Source organism: Herpailurus yagouaroundi, unplaced genomic scaffold (genome assembly GCF_014898765.1).
Source record: "Herpailurus yagouaroundi ecotype Mexico unplaced genomic scaffold, PumYag 67793, whole genome shotgun sequence".
Classification (NCBI taxonomy): Eukaryota; Metazoa; Chordata; class Mammalia; order Carnivora; family Felidae; genus Herpailurus; species Herpailurus yagouaroundi.
In genome coordinates, this window is record NW_024420586.1 from 10,951,232 (window position 1) to 10,969,168 (window position 17,937).

At 36.2% G+C, this 17,937-nt stretch overlaps 1 protein-coding gene across 1 annotated transcript in view; it reads right to left on the minus strand.

Annotated features, from left to right (window-relative positions):
* DMD (dystrophin) overlaps nt 1–17,937 on the minus strand; it is a 2,039,083-nt gene that overhangs the window by 1,565,935 nt on the left and 455,211 nt on the right. The window lies entirely within an intron of this gene.

The window sequence follows — 17,937 nt, forward strand, 5'->3', positions numbered from 1 at the left end:
AGCAGAGAGACAAGGAGACAGAATGTGAAGCAGGCTCCAGGCTTTGAGCTGTCAGCACAGAGCCTGATGCAAGGCTCAAACCAAAAGACCAGTAGATCATGTCCTGAGCCAAACTCAGACACTTAACCAACTGAGCCACCCAGGGGCCCCTAAATTGAATGTTTGTGAATCAAGTATCAAATGTCTTCTGTGTGCTGCTAATCAAAGTGAAGTGTTCTGACTTTAAATTCTCAATTCGAAATGCAAAATTCTCTTTTCCAAATGCAAAATTCTCAATTCCATATGCAAAATTCTCTTTTCTGGCTACTCACTGAGTTTGTACCTCATTAAAACAAATTTATTTAAAATAAATATTCCTGACCATTTAAAAACTTAGAACAACTCTTCAGGGCATGTCTTCTAAAACTAGGAGAACAGGAGCTAGTTTGACCTAACAAACAGAAGCTGATCAAACAGTATGGCAGACTATTGACAGAAAAACATTTGTACTTTCTTACACTTCCTCTACAGGACTATTGTGCAAAGAACTATTGGAGTTCCCAATTGAGAAGGAAGTATTTTGGCTCAGTGACATTGAACTAGGCTTCCTTAATTGTCACCTGCTGTTTTTGTGCTGTGCCATCCTGCCTCCTAGTAGAAAAGGTGCAGTAAGTTTCATAAGTAACTCCACACAAAATCTTCTTCACTAACACAAAATGTTCTATTTCTACCCCCTCTTTCTTTATAGAGTTCAAAAATGATAGTTGATAAACAGTGAAGCCAGAATGGAGGTGGTTCACTTCATTTAACACAAGTTTCATTGGTTATTATGGTGCTTTCCAACATGTTTCATTCAGAAATATGCCTGATGGTGTAAGGACAATTCCAAGGCAAATCGCGCCATGAACACCAGCTTGAGGCAGACGCTGTATATGTGAGAAATATTTTTTAGTAACAAACATTATTAAAAAGTATCCATTCCATATCAAAGCGTTTAGCCTACAGATTTGACATAGGGAACGGGTGGGCTCAATATTTAAAGAAGATGAGCTCAGAAGGCATCTCTAGCTAAAACTGGATCAGAGAACCAGTTTCTCTCTACTCCACTGAGGGCTACAAATGTAGCTCAGCCTAATGGATGGCTTTTCATTTTATTCTGTACCTCCCAGTAGCACTCTTTCTTCTTAAACTGCTTTGTTTTTCTTGGAATCTTTGACGCTGTATTTTTCAGGTTTTATACCTATCAGCCACACTTTCTCAGGCTCTCCTCCTGGCCCAACCTATTTAAATGACAGCAAATTCTGGAAAGACTTAGAGGCTCCATCTCGGTCTTCTCTAGCTACCCTCACTCTTTCCTAGGGTATTTATTACCTTCCAATTATCCCTCCCTTTCTCTCGTAAATATTGCCTATATGCTAATGATTCCTAAATACCTATCTCCAGCTGAGACCTCTCACCTCAAAAGATACCTCAAATTTGTTACATATAAAATAAGGCCCTCAGTCCCCTTCAAAACCATTAGGCTCCCCCATCAATCACCGTCTCTGAATATGGCAACAACATCAATTCATTGTGTCAGGCTGTAAACTTAGAAATTGTCCTTGATTTTTCTTTTTATCTGAATTCTCTATTCTGCTCCATTAACAAGCCTTGTCTCTTCTGCCTCTAAAAAGAATACACGCACCTGTTTACTTCATGTTCATGATTACAATTTTCACCCGAGCCATGATCCTTGCCTTCTGGCCATTACATTCACATCCTAACCATTCTCATGCCTTTCAATCCATTCAGTAGGCAACAGCTAGAATTATCTTTTAAAAAAACACAAACTAAATAACACTGTCATACTTAAAACCCTTCAAAAGCTTCTCCTTTGTTTAAAATACATCCAACCTATTTCCATGTCCTACAATGGACTACAGGACCCAATACTCTTTGCTAATGGGAGTCTAATGGCCTCTCTCTTTCTCACCCACTATCTTTCAGATATATTGGCCTTGTTTTCCTATCTGAAATAACAAAGGCCCTTTTTATATCTCTTGGTCTTTATACTTGCTGTTCTCTTATCTGGAATATTTCCTCCATCTTTTCACATTTTGGGTTCATTCTTATCCATTAGGTTTGAGCTCATATGGCACTGCAGATGCATTTGTTGATAATCCTATTTTTAAAAACCCACTCCCTTCCCCTTCATCTCACAGTGGCTTATATCCTTTATATCATCTGTCACAAACTGTAATTATTATGTCTATTGATCTATTCCTTTGCTATGATTTGTCTCTCTACCATAATGTAAGTACTGCAAGGGCAGCAACTTTCTCTAAATTGTTTTTTTTTTTTATCACATACTAACAAATAGTAGGTACTTCATATTTGTTAAATTAGTAAATGAATGAATGAACAGATAATTATGGCTGCTGGGAACAAAGTTTCACTTCAGTGATGTGAACACAGAATTAGATTCATGTTGAAAATTGAGAACTGGTTCGAGAGGAACAAAGACTAAATCAGAGAAGAGGAGGCAGTACTTATCTCCCTCCGAAATTACATTAAAGAGATTCAGTTTGATATTTGATGACTTTTCAGTGAGCATCAATTATGGACAAGGTATTTTATTATGTTTCCTCATTTGACATTCAACACTCTCTTCTGAGTTAAGAATATTGCACAAGGTCATATAACTAATAATTGATAGTCCCAATAAAGCAGAGAAAAGAGACTTCTAAGTTGACATCCTGGTTCTCTCATTTTGTGACACTGGACAAGCTTAAACAGACTGAGCCTCAGCTTCCTATTGTACTGCAAAAGTTTGTCTTAAATTGCTGATGGCACTCTAAAAAATGAGACATGATTTGCATAACATCTCATGTTCTAGGAAATGAAACGGATTATTTTTTTAAGTAGTAGGCAAAGAAGCGTTCAACTCTAAATTAGCATTAGCAGGTTAATCAGGAAGCCTATGAGTGATGATGACAAAGTTAGTACATTTTTAATTCACACTGAAAATACTCAAGCTAATACTCAAGGCACAGGAAAACTAATGTTTTATTCATTGTTTCTAAGTTTTGGCATAGACTCTACAAAATACCACAGTGCTTTACATAGACTAGATGTTCAAAAGTTATTGACTGACATTTACAGAAAAATGTGTTCAAGTACTCTCTGACCCAGGATAGAAAAAGATAACCCCTTAGAACTTGGATGAAGCACATTTCTCAGTAAATCTGTACGAAGTGTTTGAATCCACGGCAGGCTGGAAGAGTGAAACAAATGAAAGCCTTGCCATCTCACTACAACTATGACCCAATCATAGGTAGGACCCTACAACTACAATTCTAAGAGCAGTTCTTTCAACTAAGATATGAGAATGAGAAAGGGATTCACTTAAGTAACAAAGAATTGTTAATACTATATATATGCAAACACATCTAAAAAACAATATGGTCACTTACAGAACTACCGGGTGTATGTATGTGTGTGTGTCTTATTTGAAAATCAATCTCTTTTGAACAGATATTAGTAACATCAAAAAATGGGTAGAGAGAGGGAAAGGTGTAGTCTCTGGTTTCTATTTCAATAGCTGGATGTTCATTTTACCTACCTGCAACTTTAAAACTTCTCTTACTTTTCAACAGTTGGACAAGGGTTAAAACTGATATGCTAAATAATACACAGCTACATTTCTTATCACAGCTTCTGGTTCTTGATTTTCAAATTTTGGTTTCTCTCAAATACCTTTCCTTCAGGTTAAACTCTAGTAACACAGATCTATTGATGACTGTGACCTTCAAGGTTTAACTAGCTCAATTACTGTATACTGCAAAGTCTGTCTTGCTACCCAAAACTTCAGACCCTATTCAGGCTCTGGTCTTATATTGGCCAACATGGGCCCCATTTCCATTCTCATCACGATGGGAAACTTACTTCTTACAAAGAAATGTCTCCTTCAGAATAAACAGGTCAAGGGGCACCCGGGTGTCTAAGTCAGTTAAGCGTTTAATTCTTGGTTTCAGCTCAGGTCTTGATCTCATGGTTTGTGAGTTTGAACCCTGTGTGGGGCTCTGTGCTGACAGCATGGAGCCTGCTTGGGATTCTCTCTCTTTCCCTCTCTTTCTTCCCCTCCCCTGCTCACGCATGCCCTCTCTCTTTCTCTCTCTCTCTCTCTCTCTCTCTCTCTCTCTCTCTCTCTCAAAATAAACAAATAATTAAAAGAAAAAAAAGAAGAAGAAAAAGGTCAGATTAATGATCTTGACTCCAAGAGTTAATCTTTTAGCTATCCCTGATTTTTCTTTTCTTAGTTTGGATTTAATCTCTAACTTTCAAACACTTTTTATTACAAGCAATACATGCTTATTGTAGTAGAAAATTAAAACAGTGCAGGAGTACATAAAATGAACAATGAAAGTACCCCCACATCTCTACACTACTCCAGTCCCATCTCTAGAAAGAATACTTCTCAGAAAAAGCTATGCTCTCTATCATCCATTAATATGTCTATCCATCTGTCCATGTAGGCATCCATTTATCTATTAATCTGTCTATCTAATGAGATCAAACTAGATATAAACTAGGGTGTCTGGATGGCTCAGTCGGTTAAGCGTCCAACTCTTGATGGCTTAGGTCATGATGTCACAGTTCATGGAATTGAGCCCTGCCTCAGGCTCTATGCTGGCAATGCTGGGCCTGCTTGGGATTGTCTCTCTCCCTCTCTCTCTACCCCCCTCTACCGTTTGCATGCTTTCTCCCTGAAAATAAATACATAAACATTTAAAATAAAACTGGATGCAAACTATCTACATATCTACTTTCCTAAACATCTTCACAAGATGTGCCGCCAGGTAGTAGAAATTCAAAGCCTTCTCCTAGAATTCCTAGGCTCTATGTAATTTTTGACAATGAACTGGATTTCTTCATGTCTTCATGCCCTCATCTATAAAATGGGAGTAAGGCTTTTAGAAGAATTAAGATAAATGTAAGTACTTAGAAAAATGTCTATGAAAAAAAAAAGTTTTCAGCAAAATGCAGCTGTAAAATGTATATACACATACATACAATTTGGCCTTTAAAAATTAATTTTAGGGGCACCTGGCTGGCTCAGTCAGTACAGAATGTGGCTCTTGATCTCGGGGTTATAGGTTCCAGCCACATAATGGGTGCAGAGATTACTTAAAAAAATCTTTAAAAATTAATTTTAATAACGCATGCATTCATCCATCCATTTTTTTTTTTTTTGCAATTGTTCACTGGGCACCTATCATAAGTCAAGGACTGTGCCAGGCAGGAGAGTTATAATCGTGAGCAAAAGTTAAACAAAAACCAAACAAATCTGGACTCTGATTTTACGGAACTTCTAGTCCAATGGTCAAACTCTACCTGCCTAGCAATCCACAGTATGGAATAATACTGGAACTGCTGTAAACAATTCTGCAATGAGCATCCTCATATATGTGTCTTAGACATGTGTGAGCATTCCTACAGCTCTAATCCCTACATATGAAATCTGAGGATCAAAACTATGTAGCATTCCATATTTTGAAAGATAACTCCAAATACCCTATATAAATGTTTCCAAGTGGTTCATCCACCAAAGGAAAAACAAGGCCTATTTCCATGAACACTCATCACCAAAGGATGTTGTACTTTACAGTTCTTTAAATATTGGCAGTGTGAGCTTATTTGTGATTGGTTATTTGTCATTTTCTCAAGAGAATATCCAGATCATATTGGACTCTTTATAAATATTGTTACAATGTATTTGTTCATAGTAACTCTAAGAGTTTTATCATAGTGAAGTTATTCTTTACTATCAGTATGATTCCCCAGTCTGTCATATATTTTGTTACTTTTTATTGGTGTCTTTCACCACAGAAAATATTTTAATTTCTGCATTGCTAAATCTGTCCATCTCTTACTTTATGGCATCTTTGGTTTTATATCAATTTAACATTAAAATAATCTTCTACATGTTAGTGTGTTCTTTAAAGGTTTACCTACTCACATTAAGTCATTATTATCTGAAAATTATTATTTGTTGTGGAAATGGGGTATCATTACGTTTTCTTTCTAAACAGTCTCAAAGATTTCGTATCAATTTGCTAGCTAACCTACCCTTTCAGTTTAGGTATGAAGAGACACCCTTAAACAATAATTTTAGCTAAATAAAATAACTTTCATCAAAATATCTATTTTATGTTATTTCTTTATCATGCCACACTATGTCAGTATAAAATTTACCATACCAAGTCACCTATTTAAAAATAATTCCTTGACTATCGCATCTTGACAACTGCATCTCCCTTCCATGTTGTGTGATTATTTTTAGTGTGTTTGCCCCTCACACATTTCTGCCCTTTCTTCTGTGCTTGTTCCCTAGGTGGCTGATCCCTTCACTATACATCTCCTGGGATTATTTGCTGCCTGGATTCCAGGTGCAGTAAGCCAATGGGAAGAACTGGAGACTCGAAGATAGGGAAAGAGAAAGCCGGGGAAAATTCCCTCCATAATTTCTCTGCTTCAGAGCTGCATCTTATAGTAGCTGATTCCTTCCAACAATTTCATTTTCCAACGTGTGGATCTGCCTCCAGTAGTGCAGCTCTCACCAGACTCCATCAATCTCCATTCATTCTTTTGTTCCTCTCTCCCCCTAAGCCTTAGGGATAGCAATTGCTTCCTACTGTTGTTTCTCTTTTGGTGACTCACTTTCACCTATTTGTTAATATATTATCTGTCTCTAAGTCATCTTTTTATGAAATTCTCTCCATTTCAGCTACCTGAAGTAAATTCTATTTCTTGCTTGGATTCTGTTTATACCCTCTAAAATAAAAGGCAGAGAGATTATATGTGTGTGTATGTGCGTGTGTGTGTGTGTGTATACATGTACAGATTAGATATGCATGTATATATAACTACATCTTGATTGATATTGTTTTTGAATGTGCAGATTAACTTAAAGAAAACTAGCAGTTTCACCATATACACCTCTACCTTTCCTCATGTCTTTATTTACATTCTTCTAATTCACACTGAAACTTCGTCCAATCCTTACACTTTCCAGTGTTAATTTGCTTCTACAAAAATCTATAGATTTTGGAGATGTTGTAAATAGGATTATATTACTTAAATTTTCTAATTGTTAATATACTTTTAAAAAGGAGAAACTCATATTGTTCTCAAATGATGATATTTATCCATCTTTTCCAATATACATATCTCACATTTCTTTTTTTTTCTTATCATATGACATTTCCTAGGTCCTCCAGAACAATATTGAACAATAACACCAATGAGGAGTATCTTTGAACTGTGTATTATTTTATTAATAATTCTTCCAGCATATCAAGATAAAGAAAGTTTCCTCATATTTGTGGATTAGTAGGAACTTTTCTCAGGACTTGGTAATGAATTTTAGCAAATGATCTTAGATACAGTATTTTTTGTTTAACTGGGAGTATTGACTAGTATGGTTTTCCGACCTTCTTTAATAAACGGAAGAACAAAGATTAAATGTTACTTGTTAACTGTTCTGCACTTTTTTTTTTTTTAATTTTTTTTTCAACGTTTATTTATTTTTGGGACAGAGAGAGACAGAGCATGAACGGGGGAGGGGCAGAGAGAGAGGGAGACACAGAATCGGAAACAGGCTCCAGGCTCTGAACCATCAGCCCAGAGCCTGACGCGGGGCTCGAACTCACGGACCGCGAGATCGTGACCTGGCTGAAGTCGGACGCTCAACCGACTGCGCCACCCAGGCGCCCCTGCACTTTTTTTGAATATCACTATTAATATGAATGTTATTTCACATAAATGCATCATGTGAAAGCTCTGAATTTCATCCCTTTAAAAACTCTCCCTTATTTCTCTTTAAAATATATGGCAAATACAGAAGCAATTTCACTTTCTGCCAATATTTTCTCTAGCTAAATATGTTTATATTCTAGTTTAAAGTGTTAACAGTTAATAAATTTCCATGTTTACAAAGAGCTTCATTTAAACAACATTAATCTTTAGTTGATGTATCCTTAGAGGGGGGAGGAGCTATATCCCTAATAAAATAACAATTTGATTCATTTGTCTACATAAATAGCCACTCACTTGGAGAAAGCAGGAAAGAAGCTGATTCAGAATCCCTAACTGTAACTGGACACAGGGGGAAATAAGGTGAATCTCTATGCTTCTTTGGTCATGATTACCATAACAATGACCCTGAAGTGATATCCCCATTCATTATCTCTCTTTGGATCTGTATAAACAAAGAAAATAGCTTGAAATACCAAATGCTGCCAAGATGCAGATAATCTTGATAGAGCTCAGCTTCTAGAGGTTTAAATGAGTCAAATGCAAATTAGCCCTTCGCTATGAGATTCTTTTTCAATTTCTTGATATAAATGTGTTCTCTGTATGGCTGCTGTATGTTGCCAAGAAATTAAAGTCAAGTAATTCCATAACTCTGGGTCTTTGTACTAAATGAACTGAGAGAAAAAAGAAACCCAAGGGTTACAAAGTTTAAATTAATTATGATTATATGTATTTTCCTCCAAATCTTAACGTGTCGTAATGGAAATACAAAATTTAATTTGGGCAGAAATGAATCTTTTGGATTTTGTACAGATGCACATTACGCTTTGAACATACTACATGTGGACTTACTTTTGTGCTTTGATTTAAGCTATTTTCACTGCCAGGAATTCCTGGTCCTATTTATTTTCACTTATTTAACTAAATAAATGTTACCACTCAGTCGGTATTGAGGTGCTATGCAGTTGTTTTACTGAATACCATAAAGAGCTCAGGACAAAATGGCATCTTCCAACCTCTGAACTGTTACAGCCAAGTGGGTTCTAACATACACTACCTTGAAATTCAAGTTCACATACACATACATTCACACACAGTCTCAAACATATACCTGCACACATGCACAAAGAATTAAAAAAGTATTTTTGAGGAACCTGAGATTCTCTTTTAAATATTTTAAGAAAATTGTGACTTAATTACACTGTGATCAACAAATCAATGTTTTTCTTAAAGGTAATTCATCCAGAATGGATTGGAACTTACTGAATGCCAAGCTCTGGTGTTGTTTGCTGAATATCAATACTGGACAGGATAGACCTAGCCCTTGACTTCTGAATGCTTACACTGCACATGACATAAATCAACACTAATATGTGAGGACATACAGTGTAGATTTTTCTAAACTGTTATATATTTAAATGTTTTTAATATTAAAGAGAGGCAAATTAAATATATTAAGTAAATAAAATGCCCACATATGATGATTTATTTTTAAAGTTTATTTATTTGAGAGAGAGAGAGAGAGAGAGAGAGAGAGAGAAGGAGAGAGAGAATGTGCACAAGTAGGGGAGGGGCAGAGAAAGAGAAGAGAGGGAGAATCCCAAGCAGGTTTGGTGCATTCAGTGCACAGAGCTCAACCCGGGGCTTGAACTCACGAAACCATGAGATCATGACCTGAGCCAAAATCAAGAGTAAGACACTTAACCCACTGAGCCACCCAGGCATCCCCATGTATGATCCTTTATAAGGGAAGTATTGAAACAAGAAAATAGAGGCATTAACATTACTTGGATTTTTTATACGTAAACAATTAACTGGAGTCTTCACACATATACAGAATAGTGTGTCTCCTAAGTTCCTTTTAATTGTTATTACTTTTTCTATTCTTTTTTTTTTAAGATTGGAAGGGGAACAATATGAACTTTAAGAAAATGATGTCAATTCACCCTCATTAACTACTTGTGAAAAAAATCTTTAAAAACTTTTTTTTAATGTTTATTTTATTTTATTTTATTTTTTTTTTTGAGAGAGAGAGACAGAGACAGAATGCGAGTGCGTTAGGGGCAGAGAGAGAGGGAGACAAAGAATCTGAAGCAGGCTCCAGGCTCCACGCTGTCAGCACAGAGCCCGATGCGGGGCTCGAACTCACAGAGCTGTGAGATCATGACCTGAGCCGAAGTCGGATGCCCAACCGACCGAGCCACCCAGGCGCCCTGAAAAAATTCTTTTTTTAAAATAGTCACAGGTAGACATCCAGCTCTTCTGTCAGATAATATGAATTACTTATATTCTCTTTATCTGTTATTTGTTTCTTAGCGCACATCTAAAGCAGCAATTTCATCTATATGGGAATGTCATCTGATTCACATATATAGCCCACATATAGATTGTTTGTGCCTTTCTACAAACTAGCTCATTGGGTCCTACATTCACTGTCTCAAAACACGTGATGAATAGGCAGAGAAAACATTTTTTACAAATGTCAACACTATTGTACAGAAATAATATAATTTTTTTAAAAAACTGTATATGCCTATCTCAATCAGATTTATTTTAAACATAAAAGGATTAGTATTTATGACTATATTTGAAATTAAAAGAATTAGATTTAGAAGCACTTGGATGTCTCAGTCGGTTAGGCATCTAACTCTTGCTTTTGGCTCAGGTCATGGTCTCATATTAGTGAAATAGAGCCCCATGTCAAGCCCAGTGAGGAGTGTGGAACCTGCTTGGTATTCTCTCTCTCCTTCTCTCTCGGCCCCTGTCCCTCTCTCTGTCTCTCTCTCTCTCTCTCTGTCTCTTTCTTTCAAAATAAATAAATAAATAAATAAATTTAAAGAAAAAGAAAAAAAAGGCTTAGATTTAATAATTGACAAGTCAGATTTAAGGCACAGCTTAAAAAGATACAAAATCTTACTTCTTTAAGAAGTCCCTTAGAAAAATTGATCAAATCAAAATATACTCTAGAGTTTTTTTCTAAAGAAACTAAATGAGGTTAATAGAGTAGGCAAAGTAAACCTAATTTACAAGGCCATTAGAATTGAAATGGTTCAGATACTTTTCTGTTCAGTTCTTATCTTTTCCATAAAGTTGATTTATGAAGAAATATGCAAGTCTCAAGAAGTCCACTAAAGTATGCTTTTTTTTTTAAATAAGATTATTTCACACAAAATGGCTATTGACCATACGTTTTTTGTCTAGGCTTTTACACAGGGGAGTTGTTAACATAATTCATTTACAATTCAGTTAGCAAGAAAACGTGTTAAATTGAATTTTACTCTGAAACAATAAATCAAACCAATGTGAAATATATAACACCCCATAAAATGAATACACACTGATCAAATTATACAGCTAAACTATGTAGCTCACATATCACAGGACACTGAAAATACCACCTCCATATAGTCATTAAGTAAGTCTCAAGATCTATAGCACAAATTAATAACTTTGGGTCATATTATCACCTTATTCTGGAGACTTCTGACGGTGAATTAAAATAGTAACCTTTTCTTATAGTCTACATCAACAACCAGTTTTTTCTAATCATAAAAGCCTAAATATACAATGTCATTCAGATGAAAATACATTTTAACTTATGTTGATTATCAGCAGCACCTTAAGCATCTTCAAGTAGTTGTAGAAAAAGCTATCAAAATCAGAATCCTGTTTTGAAGTTCAGAAAGCTCTAGTAAATATCAAATAACCTTCACCAGAGTCTATAGACAATAAAAACATAAAGTACAACACCTTAGAGATGGTGCTTAATAAATAGTCGTTGCTGTGTTGCAGCTATGTAACACAAATCAAATAAATAATACAATTTTAATCCTTGGTTTACACTCTAAACTTTATTCTTAGCCTTTTCTTCAAAGGTTGTTAACAGGAAGGTTTCCTCTATTCATGTGGAAGCCCTTAATATGCAATCTTGTGCTAAGAATTCCAATACATTAGATTTGAAAGTACGGCCTGAAAGGGGGTTCCCACTGCTGAGTGCCTTGTCTATCATCTATTTTATCTGCGATCTACTGTCTAACTATCAATCTATCATTTTCATTTATGATCTCACCACCTCTAATATTTCAGACTAGGGTATAGATAATGTATGTATCTTCAAGTTCATATGTGCACTGCAATTCTTTTTTTTTTTTTTTAATTTTTTTTTCAACGTTTATTTATTTTTGGGACAGAGAGAGACAGCATGAACGGGGGAGGGGCAGAGAGAGAGGGAGACACAGAATCGGAAACAGGCTCCAGGCTCTGAGCCATCAGCCCAGAGCCCGACGCGGGGCTCGAACTCACGGACCGTGAGATTGTGACCTGGTTGAAGTCGGACGCTTAACCGACTGCGCCACCCAGGCGCCCCTGTGCACTGCAATTCTAATAAATCGTATGACATATGCAATGACAATTTTTCCCTAGACTATATGCAGTTCCTATAAGAAATATTATCTATTGTTTTAAATTAACACTGAAGATATACTCACATATTTTTGCCCCATATATATGCTACACATCTATTGCCACTAAAGAATCTACGCAGTCTGACATTTATAGGAATGAATGACACTGCAAGAAACTATCTATGACACTGTGGGATTATCAAATCAACCAATGAACAAAGTCATTTTCTTTTTTGATCAGACCATTAGTGTGATAGATAAGAAAATGTCATACTCACAGTGTAGCTTATCAATGTCTCTCATAATAAATTCACATACTATGTGCACATAAGTTCATATAGCACAGTATTGAGTCTGCACTAGAATAAAGTATTTTAAACACACAGTATTTTAAGGATACAATACCCATACACAAAAACTAATGCAAAATGGACCTGTGTCAATGTCAAGTGATAGCTAGTTGACAGTCATGTGACTGTCCTATAGCCTGCTTCTGACACCTATATCTTGCCAATGACTTAGGATGTTGAGCCACAAAAATGCAGCTATTACAATAAAAATGTTACCATCCTAGAAAGAATAGCTCTTACTATTTATAATAAAATATTGCTATGAATGTCTTAACTGAAATACTGAAACCAGTAAGATAAAAGTTAATAGGTAACAAAGTTGGGAATTAATATTAGAAAGAACAGTTACAAGAATTGCATGGATTCAAAAAATATTTTAGAATCAGGCAATTGGAATTCTACTCTTAGCCCCAAATCTTACGGAGGTATGATTACCATGATGGTACCAAAAGCCAGCCATTTGAGTAATGGTTTTATATGCTCATCTTAGAGATGGTAGAGATCTAATGACCTCTTCAAATAGTGGAAGATGATCATAGTACCTCTAAATGTAAGTAGAAACAATGTGTGAATGTTACAAAGATACAGATGTGTGCTCAATATAAGAAAGAACTTGTAAGCAATATCACTTTTAACAATTAGACTTGACTAGTATGAGACAGGATCTGCTTCAGGAACACTTCAGATTGGCAGAGGGATTCAGCAGGGAACTGCTTTGATTCCTGTCATCTGCACTAGAGTAGGTGTTCTGCACTGCTTGATACACTGGCTTGAAACACATTATTTCATTTACTCCTTTCTAAGAAATCTGCGAAGCAGGGCAAGTAAGAACCGTATCGAGATGAATTCGTGGGACTTAGAAACTAAAATGGCTTCCCAAGACCACTGAGCTTGTAAGTAGCAGAGCAGAACTACTTCCAGCTCTAAATTCTGATTGATGTTCAAGCAATTAACAGGACCACTTAGCCGATTATTTACTAGAGTCCTGTTTACACCTCTATAATCACCTGAATTAATTTTTTTCATTTTATGTCAGGCCTCTGCCTGCATTGACGCGACTGGTCCCTGTCAGTGTGTAATAAAATACTTGACTTCCCCATGTTGCATTTTTTTAAATCAGTATTTCATAGGAAAATACCTGCAAATGCCTCCTCTAATTTAGGATGCATGTTAACCTTCATAAGAGAAATAAAAATTGTGTTAAAATTCAAGTATTTCTGGATGATTGTCTCTTGAACATTTTACATATTTCTATTACACATAAAACATTACATATGACCAATATATATACCCACATATATGCCTATTAACTTCTTAAATATATTCCAATTCACTTTCATTTGCCAAATTAGGCTATTGCAAACCAAAGTTTTAGAAAATGCACTACGTAGGACTCTAAGCGTACTTGTGTTTTCAATTTAAATAACTTTTTTTGTAACGAAATCTCCATACTTTACAAAGGGCATTATAGCCTGTCAGGAAGAAATAATGAGCTTGCATTTCTCAGCTGTGTATAAATTGCATGCATTTTATATTTCTAAGGAGAGGCCTCTATCAATCAAATTTTTAGAGAATGACAGTCCTCAGTTAGGCAGTGATTGTTACTGAAGCTGATAAATGTTTACCCTTCATTGGAGAATGACAAATAGCCGATGACAAGACTGCTTTTCTGCTGCTTACATTAAAACCTGTTTAGGAATATGAAAATTCAAAAATGTGATTTCAATGTAAAATTGCTTTCAAATTTCTTGTTCAAAAGCTTGCCAGACAAACCAGAGGGCCATTTTGGGAAGCAAAGAGATATTACACGTGTAAGAAAAACGAGGGAAGTAGAGATTAAAAACCGATACAAGCCACTGTTGTGACATGGACAAAATATAGTAAAATATTGTTAAATGATCACAGGGCTGCAATAAAATGTCTTTTCATAAATGGAGTCCCAGAAAACTTTGTAGGCTGTTTGGGGCAGGTTTAACAGCAGTAGTTTGCCCAGAGCAGGCTAAAGTCACTTAATCCATGACCACTTTTTATACAGAACTGATTTGAACTTAGACGACAGAAGACCACAGAAATGTCATGTTAATATTCTAACCCGAGCTAAATCACATAAGCAATGAAACTTACCATATGTTTCACCTCGGCCTATGAAGAATGTGATAGTTCTGCTATTAATTGACAATCAGTAAAGCAGTTATTTTTGAAAATATATAATGCACGGAAAATAGAATTTTCCTGCTCCTCACCTGACCATGTTTTTTAAAACCTCTTGGCTTAAGTGAGAACTTCCTGTTGAAACCGCTTATTCTTCTTAGCATTCTTAGCTTTACATCATCATTTTTAAACCTCCCTTCCCTTTCCCCAGTTCTACGATGAGATGGTGAAAACTTAATGACCTCTTCGAATAGTGAAAGGCAATCATGGTTCCTCTAAATATAAGCAATATCAAAGCGTGAACGTTACAAAGATACAGACGTTTGTTCAATGTAATTAAGAACTTACAGGTACTATCACTTTCAATAATTAGACTTGACTAATATAAGACAGAATCTGCTTCAGGAACACTTCAGATCGGTAGAGGGATTCAGCAAGAGAATGCTTTGATACCAGTCATCTGCACTACAAAAGGTGTTCTGCGCTGCTTGATATATTGGCTTGAACTATATATTGTCTCTTACTTTCAAATGCATTATTTCATTTTCTCCTCCTTCAAAAATCTGTGAAGTAGATGCAATAAGAACTATATAGAGATGAATTCAACAAAACTTCAAGAATAAAAATGAAATTGTTGGAAGTGTGTATTCTACTTAGCTTTCTTTCATCATTTTTAATCTTCCTTCCCTTTCTCCAGTTCTGAAATAGAAGAAAGTCTGACCTTGGCCACAACCACCTCAATACTTTGATAGTCTACTTTAATTTTTCCAAACTGAAATCATTTTATTTATTCATTCATTCAAGAAATATTTACCAAATGCCAATCGTTCCAGGCAGTGAAGTGATAGGGCACAACTGTGAACGGAAGATTCGATGGATAATTTCTTTATGGAGCTTAGATTCTAGCAAAAGAGACACACATGCAAGCAAGTAAAGTCAGTACTTTGTACCAAGTACTATTACAGGGAAAGCTGGATGTGCCAAATATATAGGCTTCTGACACAACTTCAAGCATTAATCTTGCACTTTAACCTCAGGACCGTTGCATGTTAATGACTATTTTGGCCCACGTGCCTATATATTCGTATTCTGTCTCATTTCAAAAAATGATTTGTGGTAGCTTTGCATGTTGAATGATTCTCACAAATTATTACAGTGTCCCTCTGTCTTATCACAATCCTCACCCCCCAAAAATCTCCCTTTAACATTTCCAGTTTCAAACGTTATCTCAAGAGACCCTTTTTCTTTCAATTTCTACTAAAAAGTAGTGTTTCACACTTCATAGAGGATCATAATTATTAAGATAGAGTTGTATCTTTGTGCTTATATCTCACAAAGAACTTTTCATTCTAAGAAGCTCAGCGGGCATGTGGGTGGTTCAGTCGGTTAAGATCACAACTCTCAGTTCATGGGTTCAAGGCGCGCATTGGACTCTGTGCTGATGGTGCAGAGTATGCTTGAGATTCTCTCCCTCTCTCCCTCTGCTCCTCCCCTGCTTGTCCTTCCAAGCTTTTTCTCGCCATAAATTTTTTTTTAATTTGAGACAGGATTGATATATAGTAGTTTCAGGTGTACAACACGATTCAGTATTTGTATATACTACAAAATACACACTATAGTAAGTCTAGTTAATATCCATCACCTCACAGGGGTGCCTGGGTGACTCACTTGGTGGGGCATCTGGCTTTGGTTCAAGTCATGATCTTACGGTCCTGATCTTATGGTCCTGGAGTTTGAGCCCTACATCGGGCTCTGTGCTGACAGCTCGGAGCCTGGAGCCTGCTTCAGATTCCGTGCTTCCCTCTCTCTCTGTCCCTCCCACTTCATGCTTTGTCTCTGTCTCTCCCTCTCTCAAAATATAAACATTAATTTATTTTTATTTATTTTTTTTTATTTAAAAAAATTTTTTTTTCAACATTTATTTATTTTTGGGACAGAGAGAGACAGAGCATGAATGGGCGAGGGGCAGAGAGAGAGGGAGACACAGAATCGGAAACAGGCTCCAGGCTCTGAGCCATCAGCCCAGAGCCTGACGCGGGGCTCGAACTCACGGACCGCGAGATCGTGACCTGGCTGAAGTCGGACGCTTAACCGACTGCGCCACCCAGGCGCCCCACATTAATTTAAAAAAAAAAAAAAACCATCACCTCTCATGGTTATAGTTTGTGTGTGTGTGTGTGTGTGTGTGTGTGTGTGTGTGTAGAACTAATTGTCAAATGCAATTCAACTTTTGCCTTGTTGTCTGGGAAGCTGTTCTGCTATCCTGCAGCTAAAACTTAATCCTGTTCAACTTCTCAATCCTTTTTCCACGAAATGTTAAAATATTTTGGGGGCCCACTTTGGTCTTCTCTGATATATTTTAACTTTGTAGATTGAATCACTTATTGACACATTTACCTAAAGCCACCTTACATTTTAACATGTGTACATGATGACTAAATTTTCCCAAAGCTAAACATGTGATTTAATCAGCACCACTTCCAGCCAAATGTTAAGCACAGGTCAAGGATTATGCTCATATAGAGCACAGGCTGTACTATACATATTTTAGTTTTGCAATTGTGCATAGAAAATTATTGAATATATAATAAGTTCTATGGTGAACATTTAAAAAATGTTGAAGGACTTGCTAAAATGACTTGCTTATGCTAGAAAGAAAAGTTAAGTGAATGGCATACTTGCTTAATTACTAAAGAAAGAACAAGAAAATGTACTTTTTTGATCTTCTTCAATTTGTTTCATTTATTTTTGAAAGAGAGAGAGCACCAAGGAGAGGTAGAGAGCATGAGAGAGAATCCCATGCTGAGTGTGGAACCCAACGTGGGTCTCAATATCATGGCCATGAGACCATGACCACAAGCTTATGACCTGAGCCAAAATTAAGAGTTGGACGCCTATCCAATTGAGCCACCCATGCACCCCTATTTTTTTTTTTAATTTTAAAAGATACCTGCACACTTGAAATTATAAGAAGCCTGCCTGTGAATCATGCTTTAGACTAGTAACAGATAAGCCTAGAAGAAAGGGTAGAGGCTAGAAGACAATGAAAGATATTGATAACTACTAAGTTTCAAATTTTTAATACATATAATGGAGAACCACTAACTATTTGTGAATAGAGAAACCACATGATTAAACTACTGTTACAGCAAGTTTGGAGGCAATATGTTGAATAGATTTCAACATGGGACAAAGAGAAAGTGTTCAGCCATCAATAGAAAAAGATTAGGAATAAAGCCCACCAATAGGAAAATTCACAG